Genomic DNA, 22033 nt, shown 5'->3' on the forward strand with positions numbered 1-22033 from the left:
CAAACACGGCGACGTTCAGGAATGAGGTCATGAGCTACGTGGCCTCAGAGAAGACAACCCTCACTTCAGTGTGATGCGGCTTTTCCCTTTCTGGTTGGAAATCATTCTGGAGTCTTAGTTTTATGATTTTTTTTTACCATAAGGGAAAGCCATGATATTTTTCATTCAACCAAGATGGATTATTTACTTTTTTTGATTATTAACATTTTTAAGCAATAATATTTTAACAGAAATAGTTGTCGTAAGAGTCTCATTTTGCACTGCCTTTACTACCATGCATAATTTATCTCTACAGAGTGTCTTTTATAGTTATTATTATTATTATTCACCCATATTGAAAGCTGTTATACAGAATTGCTTTATGATTGTCAAATATCCAATCAGTCCTGAGTTTTGAAAGCAGGGCAAAGCTGCTCACTAGAAGCTAAAGGCCAAGGTTTAGACTCAACCAGCTAGAAATTCCTTCCCATGAGAAAGTTCCTTCAGCCTTACTAAGTTCTCACATGGACCCTAGAGGAGGACAAAACACATCGATGGACATTCTACTAAGACCATCCAAAATGCTGATGAAGTCACACCCGAACAGGAAATTAGGGCTGCCAAGGAAGGGGGAAATGACTGCCGAACGGCCAAATTCGCAAAAAAATGGATTTCCTAATTATAGTAAATCAATGCTTCTGTCCGACATGGTTACACTTTTAGGTTCTTCATAAATACTAAGGGCCATTACACAGTAGTATTTTAATAATAGAGACCCTAGAGTCAGACAGATGTGCCTCACTTCCTAGTTCTACCATTTCAAGTTGTAAAACTTTGGCACATTTCATAATTTACCTGAGTCTTATTGTGCTCTGTCACTAACTTTTAAAACATATTTAATTTATTTATTCATGAGAGACACGGAGAGAAGCAGAGACACAGGCAGAGGGAGAAGCAGGCTCCATGCAGGGAGCCCGATGCCGGACTCGATCCCAGGGCCCCAGGGTCATGCCCTGGGCTGAAGGCAGATGCTCAACCACTGAGCCACCCAGGTGTCCCTGTCACTAATTTCATAGAAGTCATCATGAAGATTAAAAAGCTATATAATTCCAAGTGTAGTCAGCTAATTAGTCAGGACTAAATACTTACTAGTATTATCTACCATTGTTATAGGTTGCACTTACTTGGCCAAGCAAGCACTCAAGAAGCACCAACTTTAACAACAGTAAAAATAACCACTATTATTTAATTAACCAACAAAATATGTACAAATGGGTGTTTTTTGTAAATGAGAATGAATTGGACTAGGAACTTCCTTGAGTTAAAGAAAAAATTTAAGTATTATAAATTACACATGCAATGTGTACACAAAAATTGTACAATTAGGGTGAATGGGGTCACTTTGCTTTTTTAGAATTAACAATAATAATACTGCTAATATTATTATTAAAACTATGTTTACACGAGCACCTAATTTGATCCAGACACAATCCATAATGCCTTCTAATCCTGAAAGATAATGGTAATTAGGAAAAATAACACTTCCCAAAGAAGTGGGCAGAAGGAGATCCAGATCTTCTAGGGCCTGAAGATTTTAATATAGAGAAGTTAAAAGCTAATATAAAATTATGAATATATAATTAGTTGCAGGATCTTGGAAGGATTCTTTATCAGCCATTTGACTAGTCTGCCTTTAGAAGGAGATACTATTTATCATAATTTCATGATAAGAAACGTGAGCCACCGAGCGCTGAGATAGATGACGGAAAGTCACCCAGCTGGTGAATGTTAGAGATGGGCATCGAAGCTGATATTGTGCTTTCATTTTACAGATGAGAAATCCCAATCCCCATGAGTTTCTATAGCTTGTCAGAGATTCCAGATTTACTGGGCGACAGAGGCAAGATTGAAACCCGGAATTCTAAAGTTCATACTCTCTACACTAAGCTTTTGATGCCAACTCATGAAGAATTCTAGCACAGGATATTGAATATTTTTTTCAGCTTTTCATGCTTTCGATCAAAGAACCAAAAGAATAAGCCTTACTTCCTTACCCTGAAGGAAATAAGGCTAATTTCAAAGATGAATGGCTACCTTCTGCGGGCACATAGCAGAAGTTATTTTGATATGTTTTTCTATTAGGTATCACTATATTTCTTATTTGCAACACAGTTTCACATATACCAGTCATCTATTATGTCATAGAATATTTGAGATTCCTAAACAAAAAAAAAATTCCATATTTTCATCCTAAGGCTTTCCAAGTTTTAAATTAAAAAAAAAATCCACCATTAAATAAATATTATATTCTTTGGAGATATAGACAAGCTTTGTTCTAACTTGAGAATTCAAGAAATTGTTTCATTACTCTAAGTCTCCATAGAACCACCTTTCCCCGTGCATCGTATTGCAAAAGTAAATTAGGTAAATTGATGGTTCTCCCCTTAAGAACGTAAATGAAAAAGTGAATTCATGTCTGATGTATCTTGATATAATAAGAGACCAGAATAAAGTTGGTGGGAAATCTGAAGAGTTCCACTAAACTTATTTCTCATAGTGCGTACAGGCATTTAAAATTTTATGTGACTTGACAGACTAGAGGAAGACATGATAGTAGTCCGGTGTTCCTTTATGTTCTTGTATCATCAGGGTGGGCATCGGGCAAATAGGGGACTTTAGAATCATCAGTTACCCATCAATTCTATTGATGCGAAACAGTAGCCTTACCACTTGGGGTTCTTCAACAGGTCTTAGTAATCCTTTCAATAATTCTCGTTTTCTCTCATGTCATTCAATACAAATACACACTATATTTAAGGTATAATGTTAATCAGTGACATCCTTGAACTGTTAGTTCCCAAGAAGTCACTTTTATAATAAAGGAAGTACAGCGATGAGCTCACGCCTATGGAATTCACTGATTTTTACCTTGGGCCAAGCAGGAGCCGGGATGGGATGCTAGGACAACATAATGATCTTAAGTAATGTTACAGATCAGTGGTTCTAATATTTCAGTCAGGTATCGGTCTGTGATTTTTTAAAATATTCACAGAAAAATAATGACACTATTGAAAGTTTTCCATTATATTTTTCAAATAATCACCTTTAACTCTGATATTGTATTTTTCCTTCTTTTGAGATGTTAAAATAGTCTTTCTTTCAGAAAGTAAATGGAAGGGTTATTTTTCATTTGCCTTGGAAAAATTAAAAATCAGTATTTTCTGCAAAGCACCCATTTAAATAAAATGTTATTTGACTATACAAATCTAAAAATACAAGAATCAGTATTACCTAGAAATTTTATGACATATATTTTTAGTTAAAGGAATATATATGCATCTTAAAATCCTCCTCAACTAAAATAACCAGTGCCAGATATCCTCTGTTTTCTCTTTTGTGTATTTCCTATGGATTGACACCTACGTGGATATGGATTTGGCTTCTTGAACTGTAGCACTTCTGCAAGTACCACCCATTGGTAGATTTATAGAATTCTTTGTTTATGGTTATGTCCTGCTACACAAAATCCTCACAGCCCAAGGACATATTTCTGGACAAAGGGGGTGTAGCAACGAGCTCGTGCCCATCAAGTGTCCTGGGCTTGCCATATGTCGCATATCCTAGAACAACATGCTTGATAGGGAATGGTAAGCTGAAGATTCAATTAAAATGATTCCTGAGTGATTAAACCCTGCCAGCATCTGTCCTACAGATTGCTAAATATGCCCTAAACAAGTGGCCAACATATTGTGCCAAATTCAGCGCTGGCAGTATGCACAGATCTGTGATTCCAAGGCAATGACCTTCTCTTTGATACGCTACTAAATGTATTTATCTTCCATCAACAGGACCTTTGGTTCCATAGATTTAGAGGTGCCATTTCCCAATGAAAGGATGTTTCCCTGGATTTGGTCGTGGTTCTGAAGAACGAGAAATTGAGACTCTCCCTGGCTATTTTGATCTTCTATGCGGCTGAACCAACAAGAAGAGAAAAGGCCACTATACTGTGTGGAGTGCTTGACGCCCATGACTAGGGGAAAACTGGGTTACTCCTACTCAATGGGGCCAGTGAGAACATGTTTATAAGATGCTTTGGCTTGGGTTTTCTCCTGCCCAGTAGTGTTCCTTCTCAGAAAATTCTAAGAACATGGTAGATAGAAGACCAGTTAGGACTAAGTTTCGGCAGAAATGAAGGCTTGGCTTATCCACCAGTAAAGAGTCTCTTTTGATTGAGGCAGAGGGTAAGAGAAACATTGAACGATGGCAGAAAGCACCTATTTTGGTCAACTTTGGCCTCACTGATGTTGAGAGAAAGGGACTATGGTAGCTATATTTTTAGTAATATAAAAATAAGTAAGTTATTTTCTACAACATCCCTTTTTTTCCCCTCTAGCACTCTATATGGAGGACAGACGAGTATTTAAAGTTTTCGATTTTAGGTAGGAATAAGAACAAATTAATGGAACCTTTTTATGCTAGGATAGCTGATCAGACTTCATGCTTTCTAATGCAGAGGCAAACTTTAGAAAGAAAATTGGAGTGGGCACTGAGAAGCCAAGAGTAGACTGTCCGAGATATCTTTGAGATATCCAAGATTCACCTCCTTTCTCCATTCTGCCCTAATTTCTTCAGAAGGCTGATCCTCGTGGACTACATCAATAGTCTGTAGTATTGATGTAGTCAATACTACACCATTCACACTGGCTTGGGGTTAAATTCAGTCTTTGGGGAGTCCTGGCAGGAAGTAAGAAAGAGACAGAAATACAGAGAGAGATTAAGAGAGAGACAGGGAGAAAGAGGAGAGAAATCGCAAGATATGCATCTCCATGGCTCTCTCTTTGTGAAATTCCCTTGAACACGTAAAGGGGTCACATAAAGGTCACATCATCAAGGTGGCTCCTCTCCAGGTGGTCTGTTCTAGCATGACTTATTTTTTCTCCTGAATTCTAGTTTCCTCCCTCCATTGGACACTTGAGGCATAAGGGAAGTGACAGCAAGCTGCTAGTAGGCCTTGATCCCACAGTATTCTTGTTTCCCTCCAAAGTTTGTAATTAGTGCTTTTGGGAATAAACTCTTTTTGAATTATCTAAATGTATGTGAGCCATCTGTTTCCTGTAGGAACTCTGACCGTCTATTTTCATTTCACCCTAAGAGTAGAACACACTGAAGATAGAGGAGATTCGGGTCACAGAAAAATCAGCAAGCAGAATGTACAGGAAGGAACGGGGAAATGAGGGCAGAGAGACAAATCCACAACGTGCAGTACTTCACCAGTAGAAAGCAACTTGTGTGTGTGTGTGTGTGTGTGTGTGTGTGTTGTACAAGTTGTAGCAGACACTCTATATAATATATTGGAACAATAGATTAACATTCTTTTAAAAATAAATAGATATCACATAAATCTATGGTAGGAACTTTCTGCTGAAAATAATGATTCGTGTAAAAGAGACGTTGCAACTCAAATCAGCACGTATAAGGAGCAACACATGACAAAGAGGAATCAGCAACACTTGATTACCACCATCAGCAAAGGACAGCCCATGAGGACGGTACGAGACCACTCACGTTTATACCCGTCCAGGGGGATTTCCGTCTCGTAATGTGGACAAAACTGTAAGTGAATAGTTTTGTGTTCTTTTGTATAACATGGATTCTCAATTAAACATTATTGACTGTTCTGTGATTTACACTTTTTTTTTTGTTTTTAAGTTTGTGTTCATAAGTTTCTAAATTAAAAAAAAAAAAACAACTTTAGGAGCAAGCAGATATTGTGACAGGCAGAGTAAGTAGATGCAAATAATGTAAATAGTGTATAGGTTAACAGGGTCATCACCTGAACTGGGTGTTCCTGGCCATATTGTGTTTTATCTTAAGACACTGTTCTAGAATTAAGTTGTAGAGTGAAATGATTGCACCAGTATGAAGAATATATTTTCTTAAGAGTTTTTACAGCTCTCTAGGTATGCTGCGAGTATTTCATAAATGAAAAATATTATTTATGGGAAAAACAAGCTACCTTCATTGAATGATAATGTAATATTGAAAACTCACATTTCTCCAAGAGTTTCTGATCATTTCCTATGGCACTTCATTTTTTACCTTCCTGTATATATGAAACAAAATTAAACAAGTTATATAATTTTACTTATTAGTGTGATGTCTTGTAGTTTTTAGACAAAGCATATTTACTTTCCCTTTCATTTATCCCCTTGAAACTAGTGCTTTGTGAATTTTTTATCTTGAACCAAATGTTTTCTATCATGTCTCTGAAATACAGACTTTCTTCTCTTAAAGCAAGAAGTTTTGAAGTCAGCTATATTATGTGATAGGTTTATTTTTTAAAAATTGAGCAAACTCTCTAAAAAATGATTAAGCCGTACAATAGCTCCATCTATTATGTTATGTTCTCGGCAAACCTCATAACGTCTAAGAGAGGAAAATACAAATTTTGGCATTAAAAATGCAAAGTGTGGGGTGAACTGAATATTAGTGAAACTGATGATAGAAAAAATATATATAAAATATGGACATAAATATGGATATGACAGAGATAGAGGAGAAAGAAAATTTTAATTTTTTAATTTAAAATAAAAGTAAAACTGTACTGCTATAGGATAAACTTCTAAAACTGAATAATATTGACTTGAAAAGTCGAACTAAAATAGACAATATCAATTTTATCAACAAGTTCATAAAAGAAATACCTCATTTTTTAGTCAATCAGGTTTTTTTAAAGATTTATTTATTTATTTTAGAGAGAGAGCAGAGGGAGAGGGTGTGGAAGGGCACAGGGAAAGGGAGAGAAACCCCAGTCATATTCCACACCCAGCGCAGAGCCCAACCTAGGGCTTGATCCCACCACCCTGAGATCATGACCTGAGCAAAAACTAAGAGTCGGACGCTTAACCAGCTGTGCCATCCAGATGCTCTTTAGTCAGTGAGTTTTACAGATGCATTGATAAATTAGTTATTAAGTAAAATGCACAATTCAAGTTTCCAAATCAAAATCATATTATAGTTTGATATTTAAATTGAAAATATTTCAAGAGCATACTAGAGGGAGCAAACAACCGAGTTAGGGGCACCAGACTTCAGAGGGCTTTCTCAGGAGGAGTCTGAGAGCGAGGTAAGGCATTTATCCTGAGGGGTTTGACTACTAGGAAACAGTGAGGTAGCCCATGCCTAAAATTAGTTTCTAAAATCTCATTTTATCAGTATTTTTAAATCTAAGTAATTTATACATAACTGCTGTGACATTGCAGCATTTTGAGAACATGGGATTTGCAGATGTTGTCTAGTGTAGACAGTAAGAAGCTATATTATCAGCTTCATATAGATTAATCCTGTACATATGAAGAACTGAGTTGTTTGTAATTATTTTTGTCTTAGAACTTCTCCCTTCTCTCAGAAAACTGATGGTTTGCATTGAAGTTTTCTCCCATTGAAAAGAATCCTTTGTGAAAATTACTATAATTAGAACCTATGTTTAAACTGCAAAGGATTAATTGAATACGTGGCCTTGACAACTGGCTTAACCCCTCTGTATGTGACCTCTGCTTCGGCTTACTCGACATGTCTAATGTCCTGTCTTTCTAGGCAGGAAACTTAAAAAGTCACATTTCCCAGATTCCTCGCAACTCTGGCTCCGATCACGATTTAGATCCTTCTAAAGAGGTGCATTTGTTGGAGACTTAGTCTCAAGAAGAAAATCACTAGAAAAGAGCAACACGGCTAAGGTTTAAGTAGATCAAGTTGAAGCCAACCAGTGACAGCCCTTTTCTGACTCCTCCCTCCAGCCAAGGCAGTGGGTTCCGAGAGTCATCGATTCAATTGTCATCAATTCTGCTCCAAGGCTGACAAAGCTGCGGGTTCTAGAATCAGTGACCAAGTTCCTCAGATTGTGTTTGTCACAGACGGAACCTTCAGGGCGCTGGTTCTGTAGCGTTCTGTTGGAAGTGATTCTTAGGAGTCCAGTGTATTGGCTGATGCTCCAGCCTTCCCCTGACTGTGTGAGTACCGTTCCCCGTAGTGCATCTCTCCTTGCTTGGATAGGAAGATCACCCTTAACCCCACCTGAACCCATACTCAACATGAATGCATGGAACTATTACGCGGGTTAAGATGTGGGTGATGAATATAAAGCAGTTCAGAGTTCAGGGCTTGGCCATCAGTAAATGTTCGAAACGTTAGTAGAGACATCTCCTGGTGAATATATTTTATTTGTATGACCGTATCTCTTTTATCACGGAAGCAAGATCTAAGATTCCCTGTATGTTTTGCCAGAACTTTGAGTTTATGTCCCAGCGTCAATAAGTTATTTTTACTTTTGACTTGTGTGACTTTGCTTCTCTTTATTATGTTCTTTGTTTCCACAAAAGCCTAATGCAAACATACAGCCAAGCCAATTGAAGTCCGAAGAATCAGGCTGGATAGGTCGTTGCTGGTTGTGTCCGTAATTGATTTAGGTTGTCAAAAGATAAATTGAAAAGTGGTTTATTCTTGTAATTGATCAATGTTGCTTCACTGTAATTCATTGATTTTACTGTGTATAAAGGTACTAATATTTTTCTTTAAAACCTGGAATTGTTTCAAACGCATATTTAAAGTAGCTTTGTTTGGCTCTTCCTTGCATCCAATAAGAATTATAGACTATGGAAATACTTCCGATAGTTGAAGGAAAATAAATAGATGGCTGTTTATGTAGTCTTATTTTCCAGAGATAAAGGGTCACGGAAATGAAAAATAAAAGCCACTTGCTAAGCTATGCAGGAAGTAAATAAATGCATAGGAGATCATTGTATACAGCGTAATATTGAATAGTGTAAACATGCACACACTCATAGCTGAATGCCACCTGCATATACATATGTGCACTATGTGTACATGAGCTATGATCACGTAAGGGACAGAACTGAGTTCATTGAATCCTCCTCCAAACCGACAATATTATCAGCTACACATGGACTCTTCCTCCATTTTTTTAAAAGATTGTATTTATTAGAGTGGGCAGGGAGAGAGGCAGAGGAAGAGAGAGCGAGAGGATCCCAAGCAGACTCTGCGCAATGTGAGGCTCGATCTCATGACACTGAGACCATGACCTGAGCTGAAATCAAGAGTCGGACTGAGCCACCCAGGAACCCCTCTTCCTCAATTTACATTTCTTGATTTTTCCTTCACCGTTGGTTATTGCCCCCATTGCCTCTGCCCATTGCTGTCCACTCTAGTGTACTTGCCCTTGGTCTTTAATATGTCTGTACCCTTATTTTTTTTTAATGATGTTATTTGATGTATGTGTTTTTAGCTTGGACTAATGATACTTCCCTACAATGTAATTTCTCCAATTTTTTGTCATTCAACATCGTTGAAGTTATTTTTGCTTTAAAAAAAAATAAAAAACAAAACAAAGAAGACCTTTGCTTTATGTTCATCTAGTTGTAAATCCTAAATTCCACACAGTATTCCATTTCAAATCACTTTTAATTTTTCTGTTCATGGACGTGTAAGCGTCCCCAGTTTCCTGCTACCACAGTCACGCAATAATGGATAATGACAGTGTGATTCGAGGGAACCCTCAGTAGTGGGATTGCAGCGTCAGAGGAAACACACAGCTACAGTTCCAGTAAGATTGGTAGTTAGCCTTCCATAGCAGCCCTTCCAGCTGACTCTCATCAGCAAGATAAACCCGCTCTTAATTGTCTATATTCTTTCCAACACTTGGTATTATCTGACTTGTTATTTATTTCATTCCTGATGCATATAACATGATAGCTAGGAAGAAAATATATAATCCCGTCTTTCCAAACCAGAGCATTGTTAATAGTTAAGAGGACATAATGATAATGCAAAGATATAAATCATAAGCAGGCCATGCTAGGCAGGCCAGGGCTCAATCTGTAACACGGATGTTTTAAATATTTGGATTATTTGATTATTTGTAAAGTTGTACATCTTCTCACAAACACCTTAGCCGGCAGATAATTCTTCTAACAAATACTTGTCTCCTCTGAATGTTTTTCTCCTAGTTTCCTGTCTTTTTCTTACTAGTGGGCAGAGTTTCCTCCATAGTCCTAATCCCTGCTATCTTCTTCCAGGCTGTAATTCACCGTCTTGCACTTTCCTTTTTTTTTTTTTTTTTCCGTCTTGCACTCTCTATTGTTTCCTTCACTGAAGGGAAATGGAAGTAAACATATTTCTATCCTTTGGAGATTTTAATAAGATTTCACATCAAAGTAACAAAAAGTCTCTGTTATTTTTAGTGTGAACTCTATATCTTACCTTTCCCATTGAGGTCTTTGATCCACCTAATACACACTTCTGTGTTAGGTTGATTTCCCGGTAAGCCTTATTTTCCTACAGATATAAGCCACTTTCACAGTTCTACTCCCTATACAATCTGTCCTTGTCCCACAAATTTGTTCAACCACAGCAACCATACTCCAAGTTCCCTCATATTCATGGAACATTGGTTTCTCGACTATCTGTTACATGGTCCTAGTGTTTTGGTTCTTGTTACATGTACATATATGAGGTTTTGATTGTATATTTTTACATTCTGTCTTAATATCTGATAAAAGAGATAACCTTTGTGTTTAGAACCCTCTTCGCTATCTGCGGGCAATAACTCCTACATGAAAAAATTTAAATCAAGCAATAAGATTCTACAAAATTTTTTTTGGAATGTTCATTTAAATTATATTGAATTTATACATGAGCTTGAATGCTAGAAGCTTTCCGGGGTTTATATACAAACACCATCACCATGATGTTCAGAAGATAAGCTAATATCTTCACACGTGACTCATGCTTATTTTTTTTCCTTCTAAATTTGATGATAGAACAACTGCAAGGTAGAACATAGGTCGTATCTAGCTTAGGAGAGTCCAAGAAATTCTATGTTTTATAGAAGATGGGCTAGAAAAGCTGGTATTTATGTAGAGAGTCCCAGTTCAGAGCATCCGTCCCAAGAATAGCAAGCATTAAAAAAATCTGCTCCTATCCATATCTCATGGCTCCCACCCTAAACACTCTCCAATTTCCTCCTTATGAAGCGAATTTTAGGAAAATATTTTGCCTTCCATGTTGATTACTTATAGAGAAAAATATATGTATTTTTTGCCTGGCACAAAGCATTCTGGACTTCTTGGCAGTCAAAGCCTACTGCAAATTAATTAGTATTCTATGTTAGTTTGTCATATGACTTCTTTCCAGAGAAACTTTTATTATTAGACATTATAAAAAACACTAAGTTTCTAGATCTTAAAATAATGAGATCTATTGCTTGTATGGACAGCTGCCCTAATTACTGTCGTCGATGTAACATACTCCTTTAAGGCAGCATCACACTCTCCATTGCCGGGTTATCTCCCATTCCTTTGAATCGGGGCTCGCCTTCTAACTTGTGGCTTCCAGTATGATATTAGAAACCTCAGATAGTTATTTGAAGAGGCTGAGGCCAGCCTCCTGAACGATGAGAGAGATGCCAACACAGCTTACAATCAGCACCAACCTCAGAATTGTGAGCTGGGCTGTCGTAGGCCATACAGCTCCAGTGAGCTCTCCGTTGACCAAAGCCATGATCCTGGTGAGACCAGAGAGGATCACCTACCAAAATACACCCAAATTTCTGATCCACAGAATTAGAGTAACTAAAATGGTTGGTGTTAGGCCAGGCTTGGAAAACCACAACCCCCCCCCCAAAAAAAAAGAAAGAAAGAAAAGAGAAAAGAAAAGAAAAGAAAAAAAGAAAAGAAAGAAAAGAAAAGTATGAAAAGAAAAGAAAAGAAAGAAAAGAAAAGAAAAGAAAAGAAAAGAAAAGAAAAGAAAAGAAAAGAAAAGAAAAGAAAAAAGAAAAGAAAAGAAAAAAAAGAAAAGAAAACCACAACCCTCAGGCCAAATCCAGCTTTCAAGTTATTTGGGTATGGGATTCCACCTAAGAATCATTGTTATATTTTTAAGAGACAACAATAATAGTAACATGCAAAAGCAACTGCGTGTGGTCCACATAGTGTAAAATATTTACCATCTCGCCTTTTACACTTTTTTAAGTCACTATGTCTAGGTTGTTTGTATGCAGAAATGTATAAAATCCATGTCAAAGCTTGAAACTTACTTGTCAAATGAACCAAAGTGACTCTTTGGTAGAACTAAATTTGAAAGAAAATCAATGTACACTGAAGGGAATTTTATTCCTTCTCACTCAAACTGCATCCATGAATACTCATATATATTACTTATAATGAAATTACCAAGATCATGTATGCGTACAAAAACGTTTTGTAAATTATAAGATACTATAAACTATAAGGTGTGATGATCGATTTTGAGAATAGAGAGACAAATGATCACTAGCTTCTGCATCATGGTGGACTGTATAACAAAGGTACTTTCCAAAGTAACTTATTAGCCTTATCAAAACATGAGAAAATAAATCTGCCAAGAAAAACATAAACTTCATTTTTAGACACATTTTCATGCTTTATATATTTTCCACTGATTTCCTATTTTTTTAATGTAGAGTCAAGAATATTTTTTTGTTTTTTTTATTTTTATTTTTTAGGTTTTTTTTAGAGTCAAGAATTAATTAAAGCAATAATTGCTTATATCAGCTGCATAGACATACATGTTGAATCATATTAGTTTTGCTTAATTTAGTCTAGCTAATGTTGGATGAGTATGCAACTTTTCTATTAACATAATTTTAGCCTTACATGATTTTTTAAAGATAGATATGATGATAGATAAATTTAGTTGTTCTTTGGTTACCATCATTTTCATAAAACTAATATACTCCTTAAGTTATTATTACCTGCTTGGATTCCTAGGAATAAGCTTTTATGCAACATAATTATGTTGCCCTGAGTTGTTACCTAAAGGCCTTAATCATCATTTATCTGAAGAAATGCATATTATATAAATATTTCCAATATTACGAAACAAACATTTTTCTATGCAATCTTTGCTATACAGATTCTGTTATGCACATTAATATGTTCTAATGTCTCTGTTCTATAAAAGTCAGGAATGGTGAGTATGGTATCATGCTATCCTACTCCGCCATGCATAGCTGACGCCCTTATTTACGGGATGTCAGGTGGTTCACCACCAGTGGCATTCCCAAAAGTAGCTTCAAGGGAGGTCAGAAAAAAATTACCTTTATTTGGGAGGCCATAAGTTCAGTTTTAAAATGTCATTATTATAAGAGACGTGGAAAGTGGATCTTGAGTAGACTGAACATGTATCCCAGTTTGCTGGGTAAGTGCAGGTAAAAATACACCTGCTCTTCTAGAATCCCTTCAGATTTAAGCCCCTTCACTGTCAGATGACTTCCAAGTTGGAAAATAAATTATATGGTTTCCCTAATATTAGAGGAAAAGTAGCAATCTTCCCTGCAGATGGTATTATATTTAAAAATGCTCTCCTTACTACCAGTATCAATACATCTTAGACTTAGAACTACTTACCATGGTAAGCAGTTTCAATTGCCAATTGTCTTTCTTCATTACCTATATTTATATTTCCCTTGTTTCTCAGATATAAAGTCAACTTCTTTTCTTTATCTATTATTATAATTCTAATTTGATCCTACTTTATTTGTTCCACATGACTATCAGATCATTTATACTGATGGAAATATTCTTTCCATTGATAATAAACTAATTATAGATAGTTGCAGGATAAAAACTCTCATTACCATGTCTCTTATTAACATCACAGAAATGCATTCACTCAGATTTTACCATGGCAAATGAGGATTTGGTATGCAACGCTTTAGAAATCAACAGAATGCCAAGATGGATGGTTGCACGAGTCACTCTGTATTCATATTAAACACAACCTATCCTTTAAAAAAGCCAAGGATTTTATTAGTGTGTAAGGAAGGTTTTTATGGGGCAGCCCCGGTGGCTCAGCGGTTTAGCGCTGCCTTCAGCCCGGGGTGTGATCCTGGAGACCCAGGGTTGAGTCCCACGTCGGGCTCCCTGCTTGGAGCCTGCTTCTCCCTCTGCCTCTGTCTCTGCCTCTCTTTCTCTAATAAATAAATAAAAAATAAAATCTAAAAAAAAAAAAAAAAAGATTTTTATGTGTAGGTTTCATTACAAAAAGAATTTCTCAACTGTTTTTGAATATATATTACTTAAGTTACCAACACAGTGATTCACATGATTATTTTCCTTCTTGTTCCTTCCAAAATATTTATTTTATAAAGTGAACTACAATTTTTCTACACCTCTGTCATATAAAGTTGATCATGTACTATGACTTTCAGTCATTTACTAGCAAACAACTGACTCACCGAAATATCATGGGTCATGAGGTTTCTGATTCACTGTGCATAAGTTTGCTATTTCATATATGCTTTCCTAACTGGGACTTAGGAAACAAAAAATCATTTTTGTCAGTCTAGATTTTTGAAGACTTTCGTTCAAAAGCATCTTCCCCAGCACCAACAATGAATGCTACTGGTAGATACGCTTTGTACAGAGAGGACAATATCGCTACTATACATGTTCCCTCTACAGAGCACTCAACTGAGAATGAGGCTCACAGCTAGATAATTGCTTATTATATAAAGTATCTTTTAAATTAGAAAGGACCGTACATAAGAAAGCATTACTGAAGCAATACTGAATCTTGGCGGATTTATTTTGGGGAGTGACTTTGTCTGTCTGCTTTTTTTGATTCAGTATGTCAAGTTTAGGTGTTTAGAAATCCTATATCCTAATTCTGAGCTGGAAATCCCAGAGTATTTTTGTCCGATTGCATTTCCATTCAATACAGGGATCTAAAGTTGTGCTCCAATGCCCACACGAATGCAAATACCTAAAACAATTTTGTTTCCCTAGGAAAGTCCTGTGAACCCCAGAATTAATTGTATTGAGAGTCCTATAGTCTCCCCTGCAAACTGTTTCTTCTTTTGTGCCTACAAAACATATGAAGCTGAGAAAAATGAGCATAGAGAAAATGCAAAATTCATTGTTATGTAGATCCAGTTAGGCACCTAGCAATATAACTTGCATAAATAATTAACAAGACTCAGAGGTGTTATGTTATGTGACTAATATAACACACTGGAGTGCCATCCATTGCAGACTTAGGGACAGCTATGTAACAGAGTAATCAGTTATGTCCTCAGTCCAGGGAATAATCAAGAAATTATTTGGGCAGCCCGGGTGGCTCAGAGAGCTAGCACCGCCTTCAGCCCGGGGCATGACCCTGGAGACCCGGAATCGAGTCCCACGTCGGGCTCCCTGCATGGAGCCTGCTTCTCCCTCTGCCTGTGTCTCGGCCTCTCTCTCTCTGTTTCTCTCATGAATAAATAAATAAAATATTTTTAAAAAAATAAAAATAATAATAAATGTTCTAAGAATATATCCATATATAATCCATATATAATACATATTAATAAGTATATAATCAATCAACCAATCAATCATTGGGTAACAATAAAAGCGAATCAACCATTTAGAGAGTGAAAAAATAAGCCACATACTGGAAGAAAATATTTGCAAAGCACGGCTGATAAAGGACTAGTACCCAAAATATACAAAGAACTCTTAAAACGCAATGTCCTACGTCACAAGGGAATTGCAAATTCAAGCAACAATATATCACAACGCATCTCCTAGAATGGCCCAAACACACCACAGGTTATACCAAGTGCTGGTAAGTATACGGAGCAACAGGAATTCTCATTCATTGCTGGTGGGAATACAAAGTGGTACAGCCGCCTGCTGCCAACGTTTGGCAGGTTCTTACAAAGTGAGCAGCAGTCTTAATCATTTGATCCAGCAGTTGCGCTCCTTGGTATTTACTGATATAAACTGAAATCTTATGTCCACACAAACCCCTACCCACAAATATTTATAGCAGCTCTAGTCATGATTGCCCCAAACTGGAAGCAGCAAAATGCCTCTCGGTAGGTGAGTGGGTGCCCGGTGGTGGTACAGCCACACTCCAGAGCTCGCTAGCCCGAAAAGGAAATGAGTATCAAACCACAATAAAGGCATGGAGCAAAGTTAAATGCGTATTTCCAAGAAAAGGAAGCTTGTCTAAAAAGACTATGTAGCGTAAGATTCTAATTATATGACATTTTTTTATTTTTATTTTTTTTGACATTTTTTTAAAAAAACAAAACTGTAGAGATTAGAATGCTTGGAGGTCATCGGAAGAGAGGAATGACAGATGGAACACAGACTGTTTTGAGGGCAGTGAGACTGTTCTGTGTGATACCATAAAGGTCGAATATATGACGCTAGGCGTCTGGCAGACCCGCCGAGCTGTCCGATACAATCGTCAGCCTCAGACCTTAGCACTAACGTGTCAGTATTGATTCATCAATTGTAACAAACACGCCACACTAATGCATGAGGTTAGTAATAATGGAAACGGTTTGTGAGGTGTGGTAGGGACCTCTGTGCTATCTTTTAATTTTTAGTGTAAAACTAAACTCTCCCAAAAAGTAGTGTGTGGGTTAATTAAAAAACAGTCAATCAAACAATGATCATTTACAATATTCATGTCTTTGATGCTGAATTAATGCCTTTCACTGAGAAGTAGGTCATCGCCAAGATGGTTCGTGGCATTATTTATAATTCTGATTGAATATATGGAACAGTGAATATTGACTGAAATGGTGAATGCATAGGTATACTGCAAAATCGTAAAAATTAAGTTGGTGTTGCATGTATCTGGGACAGGGAGGACTTCCCAACCATGCTACTTTGTTCTGTCCACGTCCTTGGGTAATACAATATGTTTATCGTAATTTGTCATTTCTAAAAGCATAGCAGGAAAAGTTAATACAATGGATTTTTTTTTAAAAGTCACGATTTAATGCAATCATGACACGATGAAAAGAACGGAACGGCCCACTATGAAACTAATAGGGGTACATACAGAATGTCACATCTCTGGCAGAAATATAGGGAAGATATAATCTGCTAGTAGTTCACACTGAAAAGCAAACAATAAGAGAGTCTTAGCTGAACGCAGGTGCAATACAGTCTATCCCTAACAAGGGGTTGTATTTAATCTGTCTTAATTTTTTTTAATTTCTATTTTTCTTTTTTTTTGTTGTTTTTTTGTTTTTTGTTTTGTTTTGTTTTCAAAAACAAAGAGAGGAAATAAGCCAACTGTGAACTCCACTCCAGCTGGTTAGACCGCATCTGGAGTATCCTGCTCAGCTTTTGCTGCCTCATTTTAAGAGAGCCATTGACAAGTTAAAGCATCTTCAGAAGAGGTAAGGTCTTGAAATTTGTAATATGAGAGCTGAAGAAATGAGAATGTTTAAGCCATAAAGGCATAAATAACCAATAATAGTTACCTTTAAATACTTGACATCTCCCTGTGGAAATAACTTTTTTTTTTTTTTTTTTTTTTTTAGCTTTACAGGAAAACTAGGAGCAACAGGTGAAAATTACAGGGAAACCCATTTTATTTCATTGAATTTCACTTAGGAGAACATAAGTTGTTCACACAGAACTGAACTATATTAACATAACACAAAGACATTTATTGATGTATTTTATTTTCAACATAATTAGAATCCATCTATTCTTATGCAACATCTGTAAAATAGAATGATAGAAATCTTGAAGGAAAAATATACAGGTTTTGCCACTAATTGCCTATTATGAAATTATAGATGGATTATGTCAATGGCTCTCCACATGAAAGGCTCAGAAGTGCGTAATTTCTCCTTGTAATATTTAAAAAGGACTCCTTTCATCACTCAATTATATGTGCATATTGTCTCAAGTGAAACATGCAAAGATGTAGGAAGAAAACTTTCGTCATCTCCACTCATCCATCTCCTTTCCCACGATTGTTGACTTAATTTCAAAAGTCTTTTGTATGTTCTTCCGAACTTCTCTACATTCATATGAACATATTAAATACATGCACATGTAGAGGCCATTCTCTTTTTTGGTAAAATATGGATCACAAATAGGACACTTAAACTTTGAAAAAAATCCTCTTCCCCAACCTACTGACCATTCCTCAGATCAGAAGCCTTATTCAACCTTTCTTCTGTCTCATTGTTCGAGTTTTTTTCGTTTTATACTGAAATCATGCTGCCTGCAACCAATCATCTTTGTACGTGTGTGTATTTCACTACCATCGCCTTTATTTTTCCATGATATTATGCAGAAACATTTTTTAAAATGGAAATGCTGGGATAAAGAGTGTATTGTTCTGGTAGTTTAATAGATGTTACAAATTACTTTTCAAAAAAGTCGTAGCAGATCATGAACAACAACGAAAGAGAGTCCCATTTTCCCCGGGGTGTCATAGCGTTGGGTATTACCAGGTGTGGCAAAGTTGAAGACAAAAATATTAATTATTGCTTTAACTTGCATTCCTGTGAGGTTGAAAATATTCCTAGAGATCTTGTCATTGTTTTATTTCTTCTATGAAGTTCCTACTGTAATAGGGTTATCTAGGATATGCGCTGTTGATACATTAACCCAGAAACTTCGATGGCTTAATGCAGGAGAATTTTCTCTCTCAATCATGTTACACACCCGAAGTGGATTAGCAGCAAACCTAGATCCACAGTCACGTAGGGACTGAGACTGAAAAAGGCTCTTCGGCGATGTATCCGAGCCACCCGTCGTATTTGCCCCCAAAGAGTCTCCAACAATTCCAAGGGCCGTAGAGGAGACATATCAACGCCTCCAACAGTATCTGTGACCTCTTACGCTAACTAGTCTCATGGTACCAACCTACTAGTAAGTCTGGGAAACCCAAATGAGCTATATTTGCTGAATATTTGATGGCCACTAACCATGTCTGCAAAAACTGCCTGTTTTCTAGCTTAATATTTTTCTTTTCCTAAATGAATTTATCAGAAATATTTGTAGGAGATATGAATTTTGCATAATTTACATTATAAAGATACATTTGTTTAGCCTTTATTATTATTATTGTCAGCTACTTTGTAGCACCTTTTGCCATACAATAAAAACGTAGATTTAAATATATCCCTTTTATATTTTTCAGACCTTTTGTATTTCCTGAATACCTTCTGTGTTCAGTAAGACCTATAGCAGGTCATTTTTCTATTGCTTTTGTAGAATATCTATTCATTTTCTTCACATTTGAATATTTACTTCATTGACATTGATTTTTAAATAATGAAGTAAGAATCTGGCTTTTCTTCGGTCAGATGATTAATCTATGCACAGCAACATTTGCTAAATAAACAATTTCCCACTGAATTAAAATATTTTTTTCATAACACTGCATTGATTCCTTTCCTGGCTTTTTGTATTTTCTACTAGTTACTGTGCACCTCAGTGAGACAATACACTTCCTTTTGCACACGATGTTTCATACTCACTTTGTTTATCTCGTAAAGCAAGCACAGAATCTCTGTCAAATCTTCTTCACAATTTTACTAGATGTAGTTCTTCTGAACTATAAAATCCCATTTAAAATCTAAGGTAGAATCAAATTGTTATGGAACTGCTTGAAATTATTCACTAATTTTGCAATCACTTCTACATAGCTACATGGTTTCTCCATCTTGTGCAGGGCTTGTTTAATGCCCATCAATAAGACACTGCAAGAACTATATAGATATTCCATTTTTGCCATTAAATTTTATTTATTGTTATTCTATAATTTACTATTTATATGATTAGTATTTACTGCCATAACAGGGTATTTTTGCTTCTATTTCTCAATGGTGATTATGAATAGAGATAAATGCTACACTGATTTTTGTATGTGTATATTAACCTAAACAATCAACAAATCTCCTTGTTGATGTGCTTGCGGTTTCTTCAGTTTTCTAGGCATTCACTCCAGTTATCTATATCTAAGAGTAAGTTTCTCTATTTTAATGCATATAAAAAAAAATTTTTATTGTCTTGTTGCATTATATAGAACAGCACTGTCCAACAGAACTTTCTGTGATAATAGAAGTGTTTTAAATCTTCACTAACTAATGGGGTAGGCTCTAGGCCCACATGGCTAGTGCAGCTGTGGAATTGCCTTCTAAACTCCATTTAATTGTAAACTATTTAAATTAAATGTTCACATATGAACAATGGCTACTGCGTTGGACAGTGCGGATCTAAAGTGCCAAAACGAATATTGAAAAATATCATGATAATGGACATCTCTGCCTTTTAAATTATTTTTAATTATATCAGCATTTCGCTGTTTTATGTGTTGTTTGCTGGTTTTTCCGTGTATTTGTGTGTGTATCAATATTCTTAATTGTTTTTAAGCAGTTTCTGTCCATCCCTCTTTCCTTATTAACGTTTAGAAATTTAATTCAAATTGGATACAAAAGTTAAGTAAATATTTTTTAATTTATGCCAAAAATTAAATTTAAAAAAATTAAAGTTTTTCTCCTTTAATGTGTATATGTAAAAAATATGAGTATGTGTAATTGCTTAAGATTGGTGCCCTAATTGTGAGCAAGACATATATTTCTGTCTAAATCCTTCTGTTTCTGTTATTCTTTTCACACTATGGGAAAATATATTTCTAATCAATGTATTTAGAAAAATAATAGTTCTGGGGCAGCCAGGTGGCTCAGTCGGTCAAGCATCTGCTTCAGCTCAGGTCATGACCCCAGGGTCCTGGGATGGAGCCCTACATCGGGCTCCCTGTTCAGCAGGGAGCCTGCTTCTCCCTCTGCTCCCTGCTGGTAATCTCTGTTGTTATCTCTCTCTCTCTCTCAAAAATAAATAAATAAATTAATTAATTAATTAATTTTAAAAATCTAAAAAAAATAATAGTGCTAAGTGAATTATTCTAGAGCTTCTTAATGTGTTATAATATTGAAGTTATGACAAATGTATAAAACGACAAGAAACACTCCATTTTTCTATGCTATACAGCATTTCATATTACATAAAATTTTAAGGCTTTTGTCATAAAGCTTTAATGTTTAAACAGAGCTGTTAGTAAACCATAAGAACCTTGTTTTTGCATGTGTGATTTAAAAAAGACAAATACATTATGAACTGGGAAGAATAATATTTTTTAGTGATTGAAAATTTTATTTCATTCATGAAAGTTTTTACTAAATTTAAATAATGGGGGACCTGGGTGGTGCAAACATTTGACTCTTGGTTTGGGCTCAGGTTGTGATCTAAGGGTCCTGGGATCCAGCCCAGTGTCAGGCTCTGCACTGAGCCCAGAGTCAGCTTCAAGTTCTCTCTCGCTCTCTCTCTGCCCCTCCTGCTCAAGCTCTCTCTCTCTCTTTCTATAAAATAAATAGATCTTAAAAAAAAATAAATTTAAATATCTTTAAAACTAAAATATATTCCTCTTCTTGACTTTTGATTACTAAGAAATTAAAGAACAGATCAAGAAAATAAAACATTATGTCAGAGTTACCACGTAGTAGTTAAATTCTTTTGCAAATTTTGCAGTTGTATTAAAGCGAGTTGCATTAAAACTCATTTATTATTGGGCACCTGTTTCCATAAAACTTAGTTTATAAGACTGTAACAATGTAACAAAGGATGACAGATCAAACTCAAGTAAATATAAAAATATTGTAACAATATTTTTTTCTTTTATAAAAATCTGGAGAAACTTGTAATCATTTGGAATATTTTTGCATAATCAGCAACTGCTTCATATTGACCCTAAATTTCAGAAAGAAAGTTGAATGTGATGCCTATGCCAACATGAAACAATTAAAACGGGCTTTTACTTGAAATGTTTCATTTCTAACCAGCGTCTTACCCGAGATAAGCAGGGAAGCTCCAATTGTAGGTCAAATAAAAATTAGAAAGTCCATGAGCTGAAAGCTCCTTTTCATGTCCCCCCTAGATTAAGTCTGAAGAGCCCAGTCCTCCCTTCCCAGTCCTCCTGGCTGGGAGAGCTGGGGTCCAGTGTGGCCTCCTTGCAGATCCTCTGTCCCTCCCCGCCGGCTGTCCCCCCTTTGCAACCCAGGAGGGCTCACCAAGGAAAGATTTAAGACAAAACCAAAAAGCCCGGCACCAGGAGCCAACAGTTGTTGTTTGAACATCGAATGTCTCCAACGTTGTGTAATTTAGCTTCACGGTCACTGAAAAACATAATTTCATCC

At 36.1% G+C, this 22033-nt stretch overlaps 1 protein-coding gene across 4 annotated transcripts in view; it reads left to right on the forward strand.

Annotated features, from left to right (window-relative positions):
• The first annotated feature begins 5256 nt into the window (after positions 1-5256).
• Positions 5257-22033, forward strand: part of TFPI (tissue factor pathway inhibitor) — an 89145-nt gene continuing 72368 nt past the window's right edge. For 2 of the 4 annotated variants that reach the window (XM_072811522.1, XM_072811524.1), the window contains exons 1-2: positions 7833-7988; positions 17093-17215. The gene's annotated coding sequence lies outside the window, so the exon portion shown is untranslated. Of the gene's footprint in view, positions 5593-7832; positions 7989-17092; positions 17216-22033 lie in introns of those variants that run through there. The other 2 variants (XM_072811523.1, XM_072811526.1) reach the window with 2 other exon arrangements.

The sequence above is a fragment of the Canis lupus genome, chromosome 34 (genome assembly GCF_048164855.1).
Source record: "Canis lupus baileyi chromosome 34, mCanLup2.hap1, whole genome shotgun sequence".
NCBI lineage: Eukaryota > Metazoa > Chordata > Mammalia > Carnivora > Canidae > Canis > Canis lupus.